General features: G+C 44.4%; 1 protein-coding gene across 3 annotated transcripts in view; it reads right to left on the minus strand.

Annotated features, from left to right (window-relative positions):
• The window catches only part of LOC138770287 (death-associated protein kinase 2-like), a 92,682-nt gene extending 74,823 nt beyond the window's left edge, over positions 1–17,859 (minus strand). For 2 of the 3 annotated variants that reach the window (XM_069949270.1, XM_069949268.1), the window contains exon 1: positions 17,603–17,859. The gene's annotated coding sequence lies outside the window, so the exon portion shown is untranslated. Of the gene's footprint in view, positions 1–17,252; positions 17,425–17,602 lie in introns of those variants that run through there. The other variant, XM_069949269.1, reaches the window with a different exon arrangement.
• Positions 17,860–19,321: the final 1,462 nt, after the last annotated feature.

A 19,321-nucleotide genomic window follows, 5' to 3' on the forward strand; every position in this document is an offset into this window, starting at 1 on the left:
AATGGATTTGAAAAGAGGAGAGATCTCAGTAATGTACACCAGTGTAAAAGTAAAAAAAACTGTTTGCACCAAAACGCAACCCCCCCAGCCCCCCCAATAGTAAAAATGCATTACATTCCTTATATACAATAAAATGTTACATAAAAACATCCCAAAAACGCAAAACCAAAATGTTTGGTATCACCACGTCCGTAACGACCCAATCTATAAAACTATATCATTAATTATATTGCACGACACTCGCTGTAAATTAAAAAAAAAACAGCATCAGAATTGCTGTATTTAATTAATCCACTTTAGAAATATATGTAAAACCTGGTATCAATAAAAACGATATATCTTCCCGCAAAAAATTAGCCCAAAACCAGCTCTGTGGCACAAAAGATAAGAACGCTATGGATCTTGCAACATGGCGACAGTTTTTGTTAGGGAGATAGTTTCTATTGTGCCAAAGTGGAAATAGTTAAAAAAAAAACTATACAAATTTGGTATGGCTGTGACCATAGTGACCCAGATAATGCACTGTACACTGTATAGCGTAAATTTGATCTAGATGCCTTTTCTCACGTTTGACATCAACTTTAGGTAGGTGGTTTCAATCCACATAAGATAATCTGCCTGTTCTGCCAAATTGTAGAGTTCATTAAGCTTTGCTGTTTTATTTATTGGCACTTAAAAGAAACTTTTTGGGGGGGATATTAACAATTTAAACAAAATAAAAGGTTAAAAACTAGCATGACTTTTTGGTCTTGTTTCAAGTTAAGAGATGGCTGGAAAGGTCTCCTCAGCCAATGACTGACCTCACTGACTGATGCGGGAAACTGCTGTGGCCAGTGAATGGCTGAGGAGACATTTCCTGTCTTTAGAATAGAGATCAGTGGGGATCTGGTGAGTGTTAGGACAGCAGCAGTGATGAACCGGGCAGGTGGATACTGTTGTTGTTGTTGTTGTTGTTGTTTTTCTTCTTTTACCCCTCAAGGACACAGTAATTTTGGCTGTGCCATATACATGTACAGCATGTGTTGCCAAGGGGTAAACCCAGTCTGACCTCTTTTAAAATAAATAAATAAATAAATATATATATATATATATATATACACTCACCGGCCACTTTATTAGGTACACCATGCTAGTAACGGGTTGGACCCCCTTTTGCCTTCAGAACTGCCTCTTATATATATATATATATACACACTCACCGGCCACTTTATTAGGTACACCTTGTTAACTGCACGTTACCACTTAATTTCTAATCAGCCAATCACATGGCGGCAACTCAGTGCATTTAGGCATGTAGACATGGTCAAGACAATCTCCTGCAGTTCAAACCGAGCATCAGTATGGGGAAGAAAGGTGATTTGAGGGCCTTTGAACGTGGCATGGTTGTTGGTGCCAGAAGGGCTGGTCTGAGTATTTCAGAAACTGCTGATCTACTGGGATTTTCACGCACAACCATCTCTAGGGTTTACAGAGAATGGTCCGAAAAAGAAAAAACATCCAGTGAGCGGCAGTTCTGTGGGCGGAAATGCCTTGTTGATGCCAGAGGTCAGAGGAGAATGGGCAGACTGGTTCGAGCTGATAGAAAGACAACAGTGACTCAAATAGCCAACCGTTACAACCAAGATAGGCAGAAGAGCATCTCTGAACGCACAGTACGGCGAACTTTGAGGCAGGTGGGCTACAGCAGCAAAAGACCACTTGTTACTAGCATGGTGTAATTAATAAAGTGGCCGGTGAGTGTATATATATATATATATATATATATATATATATATATATATGTTACTGTGTATAAATTTTCTACTCAGCAACCTGTTTAAGACCCGAGGCAGTGAATTTTAAGTCACATTACCCCAATAGATGCCAAAGAAGATGTTAAAGTACATAAAGTATGAACATAGCCTTGGGGTGCTCTATGATGAACTATTAGAGAACAATGGGCTCATAGACTTGTGTCAGCGGAACTTCTGGTTATTAGGACTTGTAATGTTTATGCATTATTAAGCGACCAGGTTACAGTATTATGTTGCACACTCACTCGGTGGGATACTTACCACAGACCAGGTATCTGCAATAGACCAGGCTTGACACTTTACAACTTCAGCTTTACAATATAGATGATTCTGATGCCACTACTACTTTGGGAATACCATAAAGTTAATATATAGAATAATACCACTACACATAACAGATATATGCAGCTTTCATGTCATCCCTTCCCTATAAATGCGACCGGTAAACCTCTCGAAGTAATGTGTGGTATAGAAGAGTCTGTGAATCATTCCTTCTGATTCGTATCTTCACAAGGTGTTGATGACAAGGTGTGAATCATCTGGGGCCATATATAACGCAGGGGCATCACATGGTGTCTTTACAGAAGAACATCTTGTAACGCCCGGAGTAGTGGATCCACTGGACCGGGACCAGCGATGGCACAAACCTCACCAGGGAGCGGAGTCTAAGGGGCCGCTGGTTTTCACCAGAGCCCGCCGCAAGGCGGGATGGACTTGCTGCGGCAGGCGACCCCCAGGTCGCTACCCCTGGCTTGGTTGCTGGTGACGGCAGGCGAGGCGTGACAGGAGCAGGTACTGACAATGGCGTGTGAGCGTACCGCAGGTGACAGGCTGAACACAGGAACAGCAGAGAGACGGGAAGCAGGAACCAGGGACTAGGAGTAGGGACTGGGTAGCGGACAGGAATCAGGAACAAGGACTAGGGACCAGGTAGCGGACAGGTATTAGGAACAACAGGGAGCTGGGCCAAACGCTATGGGAAGCATGTAGAGGCTCCAACACAGGGGACAGGGCATGCTGGGATTTATAGGGAGTGATTGGGAGTGATTGGGTGCAACTATCAATTAGGGACGGACTGGCCCTTTAAATCTGAGACAGCCGGCGCGCGCGCGCCCTAGGAGGCGGGGACGCGCGCGCCGGCCGGCACAGACGGAAGGCGGAGCGGGACGAGGTGAGGCGCCCCCCGGGGCCGAACAGACCGCAGCGCCGGGTCCCTGCACCAGGACCCCGGCAGCTGCCTGGGCAGGATGGCGGTCGCGGCGGCGGCCCGGGGCCCGGGACGCCGCCGCGGCCATGACACATCTCTGCTTCTATTTTATTATTATTATTTATTTATAAAGCGCCCTTAATTCCAGAGCACTATACAATAGAAAGGCAACAGGCAGGAACAATACAAGATCAGAAAACATTACGTGACGGCAAAAGACAGACTGGTACATGGGGGAAGAGTACCCTGCCCAGGAGGGCTTACAATCTATATGGTATAGGGAGAGAAACAGGAGGTAAAGTGTAGCCATTCAAGTGTGATGCAGAGTTATTGTATGTTGTAGCCTAGTTTGAAGAGATGGGTTTTCAGGTTACTTTTGAAGGACATGATGGTGGATGAGAGACGGATGTGTCGGGGTAGCGAGTTCCAGAGTATGGGGGAGGCTCGGGCAAAGTCTTTGAGGCGGTTGTGCGAGGTACGAACAAGGGGGGAGCGCAGACGGAGGTCACTGGAGGATCGAAGGTTGCGTGAGGGACGGTAGCGGGATATCAGGTCAGAGATGTACGGAGGGGACAGGTTGTGGATGGCCTTGATGTCATGGTCAACAGTTTAAAGTGAATACGTTGGGCAATGGGGAGCCAGTGGAGGGATTGGCAGAGGGGAGAGGCAGAGGCAAAGCGAGGGGAAAGGTGGATTAGTCGGGCAGCAGTGTTAAGGATAGACTGGAGGGGATCAAGGGAGTTAGCTGGAAGGCCAGAGAGGAGGATGTTACAGTAGTCCAAGCGGGAGATAATGAGAGCATGTACCAATAGTTTGGTGGAGTCAGGGGTGAGGAAAGAGCGGATTCTGGAAATGTTTTTGAGGTGAAGGCGGCAGGAGGTGGTCAGGGCCTGAATATGTGGTTTAAAGGACAGGGCAGAGTCAAAGGTGACCCCAAGGCAGCGGACTTCGGGGACAGGGGACAGAGTGCAGCCATTGATAGTGATTGACAGATTAGAAGGAGGGGTGGAGCGAGATGGGGGAAAGATGATAAGTTCTGTTTTGTCCATGTTGAGTTTTAGAAAGCGGGAGGAGAAGAAGGAGGATATGGCCGATAGACACTCTGGAATCCTGGATAGCAAAGAGGTGACATCCGGACCAGAGAGGTAGATCTGAGTGTCATCGGTGTAGAGGAGGTAGCTGAAGCCGTGGGACTCTATGATATGTCCCAGGCCAGAGGTGTAGATGGAGAAGGGAAGAGGCCCAAGTACAGAGCCTTGGGGAACACCAACAGTAAGGGGACGAGGAGAGGAGGTGGTGTGAGAATGGGAGACACTAAGGGCCCTATTCCACTGGACGATTATCGTTTGCATATCATTAACGATTAACGATCGCAAACGACCACTATTGCGAAAGACCTGAAAACGTTCACTCATTTCCATTGAACGATAATCGTTACTTATGATCGTAATTGCGATCGTTTTTTCTTCGCTATTTATTCGCTATTGCATTCGTATCTATTGCGAACGACCGAACGATGTCTTATTCAACGCGAACGATTTGCGAACGAGCAACGATAAAAATAGGTCCAGGTCTTATAAAGCGATCAACGATTTCTCGTTCGGTCGTTAATCGTTAACTGCATTTCAACCGAACGATTATCGTTTAGATTCGAACGATTTAACGATAATCTGAACGATAATCGTCCAGTGGAATAGGGCCCTTAGTTTGAAAAACTGCACAACAAAACTGCACAGTGTCAGAGCACCCTAAGGCTATGTTCACACTAAATATTTTTTTATGACAAGAACGGCTGTTGTTGCCAATTAAAACAACGGCTGTTCTTGTCATATAAAAAAAATCAGTGCAAAACGGCTGTTGTCCAAACAGGGGCCAGAAATAATTAACAGTTCACACACAGTGGGGCTGTCTTGCTGCCATAGTGTAACTGAGAATGAATGCTTGATGCTCAGTTATACCCATACGGCGGCCGGATTGTAAGGATTTTAAAATAATGTTCATCCGGCTCATAATGCAGTATCGGTGGGATGAATATGTAGAACAACGGCCGTTGTTTGACACAGCCAACAGCAGCCGTGTCAATAGGTGACGCGATGGTGTAAATATAAATGGTGATGGCCAACAGCTGATTCAGTATATAGAAAATAATAAAGAAGATATACTTACCTCTCCACACTCTCTCTGTGTCCCGCATCCCCCACTTACGAACCAGTCTCTACAGTGACTGCTGCCTCAATCAATCATTGGCCAATATGAGATGGGACAGCGCTGTGGTCAGTGATTGGCTGAGCGGGCTGTCACTGCAGAGACGAGTTCAGAAGTGTCTGCGGCAGCTGCAGTCAGCGGGGGACACCGGTGGTACCATGAGGGGTAAGCAAGCATGTTCATTATTTTCCACTTACTGACACCAAAGCAAGGTCTGCACGGACATCGCTAGCAATGTCCATAAAAGCCCTTGCCGCACAATCTTGTCTTGTGACGGTGATAAGCAAATCCAAATGTGCAACATGTAAATTGTGTTATCTGTCTAATGCTGCGTTTACACACAGAGATTTATCTGACAGATCTCTGAAGCCAAAGCCAGGAACAGACTATAAACAGAGAACAGGTCATAAAGGAAAGACTGGGATCTATCCTCTTTTCTGATCCATTCCTGGCTTTGGCTTCAAAAATCTGTCAGATAAATCTCTCTGTGTAAACGCACCATAAGAAGGGCATATGATAAAAAAAAATAGCAGTCAAAGGAAGGAAGGAAAAGGCTGAAGCATGTGATCTGTAAAATATCTGATCCTTCTGCTGTACTGGATAAAACATGGTATGCTCCTGCTGTGCAGGAAATGCTAAAGAGGTCTTGGTGGGACAATAAAAAGGGTTGTATAGCCAAAGAGAAAGCTTACATCTTGTAACTTGGGTAATTATCACATTGTTCTCTGCACTCAGATTACTTCCGCTACTGGTTTGTGTGATATTGTAGAGGAGCAATTCATGAGCCTACATTTTAGCTGCCAAGATCCTTGGCTACAAGTGCTAAACCCTTCAGGCCATCTGCATTCATGCCACGCCTTGAAGACACCCCCACCCCCCCCAGCTTCTTTTTTCTTTGAAGACCTGTATAAGGATAAAACATGGCAAAAGGTGACATTCCTGAGAAACCCCCACCCTACATTCCTTTACTGCAGCAGTGTCCCCCCCCTCTCAGGGATCCTAGAAGTCTCACATCAGGTTACAATAATTTGACATATTATCCTGGTCATATAGATAAAAAAAAGAGAAAGATGACATTACGGGGTCACTGACAACATATTTAAGGCCGTATTACACGGATATCAGATATCTCCCTGTGTAATTGAGACAGCGATCAGCAGATGAGCGTGCAAATGCTTGCTCATTGGCTGATCGCTGTCTTTTAACATGTTGAACCTTCTGGTACTTGGAGCTAAGTAGTTGCTAGTCCCACTGCAAGTCTTCTTATATTGCTCCTCGGCACTGTTTTTCAGTAATTTAATAAAAAAGAAATATACCGATGAATTCGTTAGGAGCGGTGGGGGCGTTTCTCGGCCCCTCACTGCACCGTCCTGCCCACCTACTGGCTTCTGCATCCTCCTACTTATGCATATATGCAAAAAAGGGGTCCGTGGAGCCTCAGTTACGAGTCTCAAAACACGGGAATAGCCAGATATCCCTCTCTCCAGAGAAGGAAGCCCATTGCCAAGGGGTGCCTCCTAGTGGGGAGAGCACCAAACCACCCTGATACGTAGTCCCTCAGGTCCTCACTCTGTTGCGAGCTTTAGGACCTAAATAGGGAAACACCAGGGTGGCCCCTGTGAGTCAAAGTCTAACTCTGTGGCGAGTATGACGACATAAGACAAGGGTTACCAAGGCTAGGCATCCATCCACAGACTGCAGTTTCGGGTATTTGCCCCTCGTCAGTGTGGAGCAGGATTCTGGCTACTGGGGCAATGATAAATAGACCAACAAAACACAACAATCACTGAACTCAGGGAGAACAGTGAGAAATTCCAATGGAGTACTCATTTACGAGTCTCCATTGATTGTCCCATACAAAATTTAAATATGCAAAAAAGGGGTCCATGGAGCCTCAGTTACGAGTCTCAAAACACGGGAATAGCCAGATATCCCTCTCTCCAGAGAAGGAAGCCCATTGCCAAGGGGTGCCTCCTAGTGGGGAGAGCACCAAACCACCCTGATACGTAGTCCCTCAGGTCCTCACTCTGTTGCGAGCTTTAGGACCTAAATAGGGAAACACCAGGGTGGCCCCTGTGAGTCAAAGTCTAACTCTGTGGCGAGTATGACGACATAAGACAAGGGTTACCAAGGCTAGGCATCCATCCACAGACTGCAGTTTCGGGGTATTAGCCCCTCGTCAGTGTGGAGCAGGATTCTGGCTACTGGGGCAATGATAAATAGACCAACAAAACACAACAATCACTGAACTCAGGGAGAACAGTGAGAAATTCCAATGGAGTACTCATTTACGAGTCTCCATTGATTGTCCCATACAAAATTTAAATATGCAAAAAAGGGGTCCGTGGAGCCTCAGTTACGAGTCTCAAAACACGGGAATAGCCAGATATCCCTCTCTCCAGAGAAGGAAGCCCATTGCCAAGGGGTGCCTCCTAGTGGGGAGAGCACCAAACCACCCTGATACGTAGTCCCTCAGGTCCTCACTCTGTTGCGAGCTTTAGGACCTAAATAGGGAAACACCAGGGTGGCCCCTGTGAGTCAAAGTCTAACTCTGTGGCGAGTATGACGACATAAGACAAGGGTTACCAAGGCTAGGCATCCATCCACAGACTGCAGTTTCGGGGTATTTGCCCCTCGTCAGTGTGGAGCAGGATTCTGGCTACTGGGGCAATGATAAATAGACCAACAAAACACAACAATCACTATATCACTAATCACTGGCTATTCCCGTGTTTTGAGACTCGTAACTGAGGCTCCACGGACCCCTTTTTTGCATATTTAAATTTTGTATGGGACAATCAATGGAGACTCGTAAATGAGTACTCCATTGGAATTTCTCACTGTTCTCCCTGAGTTCAGTGATTGTTGTGTTTTGTTGGTCTACTTATGCATATACCCTGCACATCTTGTGCATGCGCAGTAACAGCGAAATTTCACTATGAATACTTACCCCATCACTTGTCTGTATTGCTTTATTGTTTGTTGTTTTAGGATTGTTAAGGTATGCGGGAATGCTAGTGTAGCGGGTGGTATGATGTATAGCGTAGGGAGCCTGTGCTGTATGTTGTACCATGGTGCTGAGTATGTAGTGTCTTATTTATTGAACTGTGCTGCGTCACAGTTTATGTATGCCTGACGACGACTGATTGTAATAAAGATATTTTCAATCAAAAATGAGAACAGAGAGATCTCACAATGAATATGAATATACATAAGAAGGAGGACATAAGAGCTGGTGGGTGGGCAGGATGGTACACTGAAGGGGAAAGGAATGCCCCCAGGGCTCCTAATGGATTCATTAGCATATTCATTTCTTTATTAAATTACTGAAAAACAACACAGAGGAGCAACATAAACCTGCGGCGAGATCACCAACTACTCAGCTCCACGCACCTATCAACAGTTTTGTATATTTCCTTTAAAGGGGTAGTGCGGCGCAGGCGGCGCTAAGAAATTATTCACAAAATAACACACATTACAAAGTTATACAACTTTGTATTGTATGTTATGTATGTGAATCGCCCCCTTCCCTGTGTTCCCCCAGCCCCGCACATGGACCCGGAAGTGTAGTGTACCATACATATCTGATGCGCGTCGTCCCCGATCCGCGTCATCAGCTGCTCAGCCGCGATTGGCTGAGCACAGTTATGCTCAGCCAGTCGTGGCTGAGCAGCCGATGACGCGGCAGAGGGACCCCGGCATCAGGGACGGCTGCAGCGATTCGGCCGGCCTCCCGAAGATTACGTAGTTGACAGAAGATCGGGGTCGGGGGCGACGCGCGTCAGGTATGTATGGTACACTACACTAGCGGGTCAACGTGCGGGGGTGGGGGAACACGGGGAAGGGGGCGATTCACATACATAACATAGATTACAAAGTTGTATAACTTTGTAATGTGTGTTATTTTGTGAATAATTTCTTAGCGCCGCACTACCCCTTTAAGAGATGCACAGCTGATTAAAGGAAAGGGCTGCGCGAACATCGCTAGCAATCTATTGGGCTTGGTAAGCGATCTAGGAGATCTACGCTTGCTTGGAGTGTGGGTCAGACCATCTATTACTGCTTCTCAGTTAACTCTTCACATATCGTTACATAGCTGGCAAGTTAAAAAAAAAAAGACAAGACTCCACCAAGTTTAATCTATAACTAGCGATAAGTGAACTTGCCCACTCCTGGTGGCTTGTAAAGTTGGACTAGGGAGTCTTGAAAAAAATCCATGTTTTCCCAGCAGCCCTAGGACTGCATTTAACTTCTCCAGCCACTGGGGTTTAGATGCCGAGCATTTAGGTTCAGCAAGTTCGCTTACCACTATTACCTTTTCTATGACCCAACCTGTCCCATAGTTTTCCTAAGGCCCTATTAGGGCACATTCACACGTTTATAACTTTGCGGACCCTACGGATGGGAAAGCCCTGTAATGGAATGTTTCCCCGCCCGGCTTGATGGATCAACATCATGCCGGGAGCGGGGAAACTGTTTGAATCTCTGCAACACAGCAGTGACAGTGGATGTGGGAATAAGCCCTTACATAAAGAGATTACCCGCAAATTTAGGCAGATATCTCCCCGTGTAATAGACCCAGCAATCAGCAGATAAGCGCAATCATCAAGCCATGTAATAGATGACCAGCCATTTTACTACCATGACAATCAAAAAGCACCTTGGCTTTAAAGGTCGACCGGGTCCGGGGCGACCCCTGTGTTGACTGCTGTCTCTGGCATTGGCTACTGTCTGCCATGGTGCTGGAACTTTGAAGGATCCAGCCAACAATCCCATCCTGGCTGGTGTTCAAACTTGTGTGCTGGGTGTAGTTCTGATCTATCACTAACACTGTAGTAACTGTTTGTTTTAACTGGAGTCAATAAAAGCTAAGTTTTAAAGAGGGGTTTATATGGGGTACATGTCGGCCCTTTAGGCCTTTCTAGTTTCCTGTAATTGAATATTTCCTATCCTACATTCACTTATGACAAAACATTTGGTTGTGTTAGGGTACTATTACACGACGCAATGGGGGCCTGATAAAAACTGTAAACAAGCGTTGATCTAGCAGATTACACGGACCGATAATAGTAAAAGGGCTGCATGGACATTGTTACCGCAGAGCGGCTGCGGCGGTCCATGCCAGTGATTGAGAGAGAAGCAGAGCACAAGAGGAGCCCTGGACCATAGATAGGTGATGTATGCACTTTGCAAATGGTCAGCCACCAGCAGCGCACCGCTATTACGCGTAGCAATGCAAAGTCGGTGCCAGACAATTATAGGTCCAAACCTATATCAACCGTCAGCCGAAGATCATTGTCATCTGCTGATCGTTGTGTTTATTACAAGGAACAATAATCGGCCGGATAGGGCCGATTCGGCCGATTATCGTTCCGTGTAATAGGGCCCTTAAAAATAACTTTTTGACTCCAAATCCAGCAATCAGAATAAATCCACAGATCACTAACCCCTCTAACCTGTAATATCATTGCACTAGAAATGTACCCAGGCCCCTTCTGAACTTTTATTGACTTTTTCATAATTTCCTTTGACAGTGAATTCCATTGTTTCACAGCTCTTTCGGTAAAAAAAATCCCGCTCTATGTTGTTGTAGAAACTTTTTTCCCCTCTAGTCTGTCAACTAAAATGCCCTTTTCCTGTCAGTTTAACAAAATATTTTCCCATTTTGTAAAAAAAAAAAAAATCCTGGCAATCTTCCCATGTGCATAAACTTACACATGGCCGAACCAGACACTTTTCTGAAGTCCGCCCAACACTAGTGTTGAGCCCAAGCCTCCAACTTATCCACATTTATCTGAAACAGTATACTATCCTCTTTTGTAATAACCACTTTACAGTTTGGCATCATCTAGAAAAAGTAATGTGCAAATCCTAAAAATATCTGCAGATCTGCAGAGATTATCAGGGAACACCTAGGGGGAGATTTATCAAAGATGGTTAAAAGTGAAACTGGCTTAGTTGCCCCTAGCAACCAATCAGATTCCACCTTTCATTTTTTAAAGAGTCTGTGAGGAATAAAAGGTGGAATCTGATTGGTTGCTAGGGGCAACTGAGCCAGTGTCACTTTACACCATGGGTCTCCAAACTTCGGCCCTCCAGCTGTTGCGAAACTGCAACTCCCATGATGCCTGGACAGCTAAAGCTTTGGATTTCGCTGTCCAGGCATGATGGGAAATGTAGTTTTGCAACATCTGGAGGGTCGCAGTTTGGAGACCCATGCTTTACACCATGTTTGATAAATCTACCCCCTAGTCTTAGTTGCAGCTGGATCCATAGAGAACTCTGCAGGGGAAATTATGTATAACGAAAGGAGACACTTTCCACCTAAAATTCATGTCATTATTTCAACAAATATATGATTTTCTCTCAGTTTAGCTAACTTAGCACCTTCCTGACATGGGAAATAAAAATGTAAAAAAAAAAAGAGGTAAAGCATCACATAGAGAAATATTACTAAGTACAAATGTAGGTCAATATTGGATGCTCACCTATGCCACAAATCTTTTTCTGAAATTTTTCAACAGATTTATGTGTTTGTCAGGTTTTTCTTAACAAAGCAGCTCAGAAAAGGGGGCAAGCAGCACAGCCTGGACCCCTGGGGACCAGACTGTGGCATTTCACTCCCAGAAAAAAAAGCTACTAAAAAACGCCATATACATAGGCTAAGGCATTTTTTTTCTTTGGAGCAGACGACTTCCATTGAAGTCTATGGGAGAAAACCACCACAGTTTGCAGAAAAAACACCACACCCCCATCAATCTGCGTTTTGTCAAAAATGCAACAGAGCCTTAAAAACACCAAGGAGAAGAGAAAAACATCACCCTTAAAAAATGCCATGTGTCTAAGGGTACTATTACACGGAACGATAATCGGCCGAATTGGCCCGATTCGGCCGATTATCGCTCCGTGTAATAAATGCAACGATCAGCCGATGACAACGATCATCGGCTGATCGTTGATATAGGTTAGACCCTATTTTCGTCGGGCGCCGACCGCGCACCGCTGCGTGTAATAGCGGTGCGTGGCCAGCGACTAACGATATACATTACCCATCCACATTCCAGGGCTGCTCTTGGGGTCCCGCGCGCGCTCTAGCTTCACAGAGGCCTGTCAGCTGATAGGCCGCTCAGCCAATCACAGGCCGCAGCGGTCCCGGCCTGTGATTGGCTGAGCGGCCTACCAGCTGACAGGCCGCTGTGATGCTAGAGCGCGCACGGGACCCTGGGAGAAGCGGCCGGCAGAAGCAGCCCTGGAACGTGGATGGGTAATGTATGCCAGTTTAGCAAGGGCTGCAAGTACATCGGTAACGATGTCCTTGCAGCTCTTGTCAAACGATTATCGGGCCGTGTAATAGGCCCAGTAAACGAGCAACGATCTAGCAGATCGCTGCTCGTTTACAGGTATTATCGGGCCCTGCTCGGCCCGTGTAATACCACTCTAAGGCAAATCAAAAACTTCCATTGACTTCCAGCTAATATCTGGCGGCTGGCGGTTTTGCAAAAAAAGAAACAAAACAAAAAAAACTGCAATGGTGCTTTCTTTGGCGTTTTTCCAAGATTTTAAGGCAGTGTGAAGGAAGCCTTAAAATGCCACGAAAACTGGCCAATTCTGCCATGAGGCGAAATGAATTTATTTTACATGTGGGAGATTTGTGGAGACTCTAAAGGGTGGCAGATTTTATGGAGTGGCCACATCACTTCTACACATCACTGACTTCATTAACCCCACGACCTGCAAATGATAGCTGGAACCAGACATAGAATGCAAGTAAGTAAGGACTGCAAACACTTTGCAGGTATTGTTATATCCAATAGACATCACTACACTACAAGTGATCACTACCTCTTTATATGGAGCACAATGTGTAATGGTATTATGACCATGAAAATGATCACCAGGAGTAGTCACAACTAGAGATGAGCGAACCTCGAGCATGCTCGAGTCCATCTGAACCCGAACTTTCGGCATTTGATTAGCGGTGGCTGCTGAATTTGGATAAAGCCCTAAGGCTATCTGGACTATCTATCTATATAGTCATTGGCTGTATCCATGTTTTCCAGACAACCTTAGAGCTTTATCCAAGTTCAGCAGCCCCCGCTAATCAAATACCGAACTTTCGGGTTCGGATCGACTCGAACCCGGTTCGCTTATCTCTAGTCACAACAATGCATTGACTCTTGTATATCAGGTGCTTTGATTCTTGGCGAAGCAATAAAGATTAAATAATTGTTTACACACCTGTGGAATTGCAAACTGTAAAACTCCTTCTGTCTTATCCTCCCCAAGGATGGATGGTAATGCTTGACCAGGATAATGTATTAATGTATGGTGGAGCTGAATTTTGTAAGCACTTTTTATTAGAAGCAGCAGGTTTTACGATTTCCAATCGGCAGAGTCGAGGGGGGGTGATGGGGCGGGGGAACGTGGGAAATTATATTACAACAAACCACGTATGCTCCTCTAATTTTAATGGGTATTACTACTTTTAAAGGAATCTGTCATGTAAAAAAACCTGTAAAAATAGGTACAGGTATCAGTACAAAAAAAATATAGGTGCCTAGTGATTACATATGGTGATCTTGACAAAGGGCACCCCTTTTCTTGGTTACAAAAAAGGACTCTGCCCCAGCAGAAGATTTGGAGAGATTAATAAATCCCTTTTCCAGGTTCTTCTTAAAGTATTTCCCCATAACCTGGGTTTCAGGAACTGACAAAGAAAATATCCTCCCCTAGGGAACTTTACCACCTGGAAATAGATCAATAGGACAATCATAGGCTATATGAGAAGGAAAACATGAACAGTCTTACATGAAACATCTGCAAACTCATAATAAATACCAGACAGCACATGTAAACTATTTTCATTGACAAAGATTGGAGGATTAAATGAATTGTCCAGGAGCAGAAAATGGCTAAAGCCTTCTGCTCTCTGGCACTGAAACTTTTTCATTTCCCACTTCCAAACGTGGGGATCTGGTCCCGACATTGAATAGCCACACGCAACATCAGAGACATTGCAGCTATTTGACATCACGTACGGGTGTGGTTTAGCTAAATTATAATATTTAAATTCAATCAATTACTCAGCCTTGGCAACTCCCATCTCATTAGTAAACAAGTTAGAATGCATTGGCTCGGTCTACAATTTGACTGCACTTCTAAATGTCAACTTTCCAAGTCCAGAATGTTTCTTTTCCTTATAGCCGTAACAATGATCCGCTCGTGACACAAAGAGACTATGCTCAAATATGCCAGAATTACGAAATAAGCATTTCTGGTCTTCAGATCTTGGCTCACAATGTGCAGCATTCCTAAGAGAGTCTTCTGGTTCTGCACCAAGATAGATGGTCTATATTAGGAATCTGGCAGGAATTACTTTTAGATTTATGATCCTACAGATACATCAAAAAGAAAGAAGCAGATAACTATTTAGTGATAGGCAGAATCCAAATGAGGAGATCCTACTTAAAAACCCTCTAAAATTCCTTTGGGAATCAAGTAATCATTGCCTAGAGAGCAACATGGACTCTGATCTCCATAGAATGTTTGGAGACATGCATAGATATCTACCCCCAGCACTTCTGCTCTGACTCCACAGTGAGATGAATATGACTGAATGCTCCCAGGGCCTTTAGTTCAGAAAGTTGCTTGAGCTAATGACTTTATGCTTTCCAGCTAGACAGGGATGTAGCTAGGATTCACGGGGCCCCATAGCAAAAAATTTTAAGGGCCCCCCCCCCTTACGCACAACACAAAGCACTGCACATATATAGTGTAAACTCGTGGCCAGAGGCAAAATCCTTTCCTTTTTGCACATGTTCCTTTCCTACTTGATTGCTCGGCTGGAGAACAGAGGTCAAAGTTTTCAGTGCAGTGAAGCAGAGATCTCTGTCTTCTGCTTGTTAACTCTTTTTTTTGTGTTGTAGCAAGTAAGTAAACATTGGGTCACTTACACACTGCAGTACATAAGGGGTTAAGCAGATGGACACACGCTTTTACCTTCTCCCCCAGGCCCCCTTCCTGCAGGGGCCCCATAGCAACTGACTACCCTGCCTCTATGGTAGCTACGCCACTGCAGCTAGAAATCTTTTCTAAGTATAGAAGTAGCTGCAGGAGTCACAAGACTTTTGCTACTGGTGATGTTATTGGAGCTCCAGTGATAAAATGAGGGATCTCTTTATCAGGAGTGTGCCAGAAATTAAGCATTACATTAGTTATTACACAGAATATGGTGCCCTTGAAGCTTGCAGTTTTATTTCCCCAAACATTTAATACATGTTCATCCAATTTCATCAGCAACCAATTAATACAATGGTACACTTGGCCCTGAAGGTGATGGAAACTATCAATTCTGACTTATGTCAGAATGATATGAGTAATATCTTGTATCAGTGGTTAAACAAAGTACACCAGTATATTTCATTAGCAAGTGGGCCAGGAGCGTAATTGTCAGTACAGAACTAACCGTATAATAGGCTAGCTTTTTACATTGCTTTAATAGCAGCTTCCTAATGTGACAGTCCCCTTTTTATTTTTCTGTAGGTCTGCCGGTAATCACAGGCCTCCATTTATAAACCCAGAATCAGAAGAGGCTAGGCTAAATTCTACAGTCAGGTTAACCTGATATCTGATGAATCACATGATATAAAAGAACAAGGGATTTATCAGAGCAGGCTACCTCCTCCACTGCCCCCTGGTCCTGTTTAGTGCCCTCCGCAATCCCTTTCAGCAGTGCATAGGGGCCATCATGGACACTGACCATTCTGCAGTGACCCACCGTGTGTTCTTGTACCTATCATAGCCAGCAGTAACTTGTGATATAGTAGCTCTTCTAAGGCCCATTGTACACATCTGTAATTTCTCTCTGCAATTGACGACCAAACACAAACACAAATTCCAAACACAGCACAGCCGTGCAGAGGTGTCATTACAGAGCCGCAAATATTTAAACACTTTTCCCGCTTTTAGCATAATATTGATACGTAATGCTGTCCATGTTTCACGGCACGTGGCAATAAGCCCTAAGTGGAGACAAACTGCCAGTACTTCCTGGGGATTGCAGTTAAACAGAGCATGGGCTGCCTTAGTGGGCGTAACCAAAGGCAACAGGTTATTAAAACAATGCAGGTACATGAAGGATAAGTCTATTTTTCTTTTAACACTACATTATCAGAAATGCTTGAACATACCAAATGCCAGAATTGTATATTTTTGGTCATATCAAAATCATAGCAAATAAAATGTCCCATCCACCCCAGTCTTGTACCATTACAAACTACTAGTGTAAAAATAAGCTCCCATATGTCTCTGTAGACGGAAAAATGATGAGGTTATAGAAGTCAGACTATTGCGATTCAAAAACCATGTTTTTTTTTTCGTAAAAAAAAAGTTAGTAAAAAAAAAAAAATAATAATAATAATAATAATATATATATATATATATATATATATATATATATATATATAAACTGCGTGTTGCTGTAATCGTACTGTCAGTTTCAGTTTCATTGTAAAGTGAACAATGTAGGACCAAAATCCCTCAATAGGTGCAGAACTGCAGGTTTTTCTTTTTTACAATTTTGGCCCAGATTTTTTTTTTCTGTTTTGTAGTTTGTTTTATGATCAAGTGAAGCATGTCATTAAAAAGGTCTATTTGTCCCGCAAAAACTAAGCCCTTATATGGCTCATTATATTAAAAATATACCAGTTATGATTTTTTTTAACAAGAGTTATTACAAATTTGCCCAATATCTCCTATGGGGAAGAGCTTAAACTATAGCCAGGAGGATGCCAAACCTTTGGTATAGCTGAGAACAGAGCGGGACTCATTACAGTAATGCTTATGACCATCCTAATATTCAAGGATAGGAGACAGGTAAATACAAGGCTATGAAACAGGTAAATACAAGGATAGGAAACGGTTAAATTCATTCTCAGGTTTCTACATAGTAACAGTCCCAGCACAAACATTCTGCACTATTCTACAAACAAGATACAAATGTTCCAGCACAATAGAAGAGCCTGGCAGAGGTTTGAGGTGTTACTCACCAGGCGGTGGCGGCTGCATAGGTAGTTAGCAGTGTGCTGGCTCCAGAAGATCTCCCCTTCCCCAGCCCAAATCCATTCTCTGCAGTGCTTAGGTTTGAAGTAAACTGCCTGCAGCTAATCACTTTCTGTTGGAGAAACTTTTCATATCCCTGCCCCCAAATGAGGAGTCAGATAGGGGAAAAGAATGCAGCTTTCTGTTTTCTATCATACAAACCCAATGTGATGTGTTTCCCTGATATGACTGGGAACTCCCTAAGGGGAGCCCAGGAGGCAGAGCTTGTCCCTGCAGTTAGCAATAATGGCATCAAGGTGTTAATTCATAGCACAGATGAGGGGTGAGAGGCGCCTACCTTGTCCAAGCTGTAAGGGGGTAGCAGAGCTCAGCTAGCTGGATGTCACTGCAGATCAATGTTACAGGGCATCCTGCATTGTGGAATTGCTTCATCTGCTGTGAAGTTTGTCTTCTGAATAGGGATGGATCATATTTGTCTCCAGGGTTGGGGCCTTGCAGAGTAGTGGAGGGGGGGAGGTCAGGAAGCTGTTGTAACAGATAGTAATAGGCAGACTTGAATGCAATGTTTTGCTGGGGAAGCTGTATGGTGATAGTATGCAGCAACCAGGAAGGGACTGGTCTCTTAAAGGTGCAGCCCTACAATAATCTGACACATTGTATGTATGAGGAATTACGCCTGTGTGTTACAGATATGCAGCCTGCTACCTGCAGGGGAGAGTGACAACTACCGAGGCCTATTCTCTTTGCGTCCCTTGTGAGTATTTGAAGCTCCTGAATAAAAAATAATAATCAATGCAGCAATGGCGGTATTATTGCTTCTGTATATGAAGTGCTTCTGACCTGTACTTCCTAGGGCTTATACCAATGTAGGTGCTACACTGAATTCTATGGAAGATGCATTTTCCTTACTGTAATATACTGTAATGTTTAGAAAGCTGTAGATTTTGCTTTCTTTTCTGTAAGTACAAAAACGTAAATCGCGCACTAGGATACAGGCGTATGACAAGTCCAGGTACAAACAGAGGGATTCTGACATCCCTTAAAGGGTCAGAGATCTAGATGTGGGTTCTCAAGGTGGACCTGCACTTATTACATATTTATGATATATACTATGGATATGCCTTAAATGTCTGGGATGGCAATAACCCTTAGACTAACTGTTTCTCATTAAAAAGATCCAGCTGTGTATGGAGTCTCATTGCAATGTATCATAAGGAAAAAGAAAGCAAATTAGCTTTTCTCTGGAAGAAAGAAAATCTTCTCTATAGTGTTGACTACTGGAGATATGGAGAGGATATATCCAGCCTATTAAAGGGGTTATCCAGGCTAAGGCTATGTTCACACAGCGTAAAAATGACGGCCATAATTTTCAGTTAAAACAATGGCTGTAGTTTTCCGGCACTGCACTAAACATAGCTGTCAATGCCACAACCACAATAGTGTTCAGACACAAGATGCACTAGGGTCGTTGTTGACGTGGCCACAGTTCAGCAAACAACATCCGTAGTTAACCCTCTGTGCACAAAATGTATGGCCATGCTGGCGGCCGCACATTGCACAGGTCTATGGCTCATTGAATTGCAGGTATACCCAAAGGTGCCCACAATTCAAATAGAAATAAAATAATACAGGTGACAAAGTGGACCGGCACTGCTAGGCTGGGTTCACACTGAGCAAAAGTAGCGGAATGCCGTTAGCCTCCCTCTCATAATGGGAGTCTATGGGAGGCGCGCGCTCCTGCTCTGTCGGCGCTGAAGAATGAACATGTTCATTCTTCAGCGCGGACAGAGCAGGAGCGCGCGCCTCCCATAGACTCCCATTATGAGAGGGAGGCTAACGGCATTCTGCGGCGGATAATTTTGCTGCAGAATTCCGCTAGTTTTGCTCAGTGTGAACCTGGCCCGAGGCATAAAGCACACACGTGGAGCAGGAATCCATACAAGTAATGGGGCGCTCTCCCTATAGAGAGGCAGCAAGAAGATAGAATCCAATAGACATGATTGGAGGCACTCACATGTAGTCTCCTATTGATCAAGTAGATGCATAAACACTCGAG

The sequence above is a fragment of the Dendropsophus ebraccatus genome, chromosome 13 (assembly GCF_027789765.1).
Source record: "Dendropsophus ebraccatus isolate aDenEbr1 chromosome 13, aDenEbr1.pat, whole genome shotgun sequence".
In the NCBI taxonomy this organism is placed as follows: Eukaryota; Metazoa; Chordata; class Amphibia; order Anura; family Hylidae; genus Dendropsophus; species Dendropsophus ebraccatus.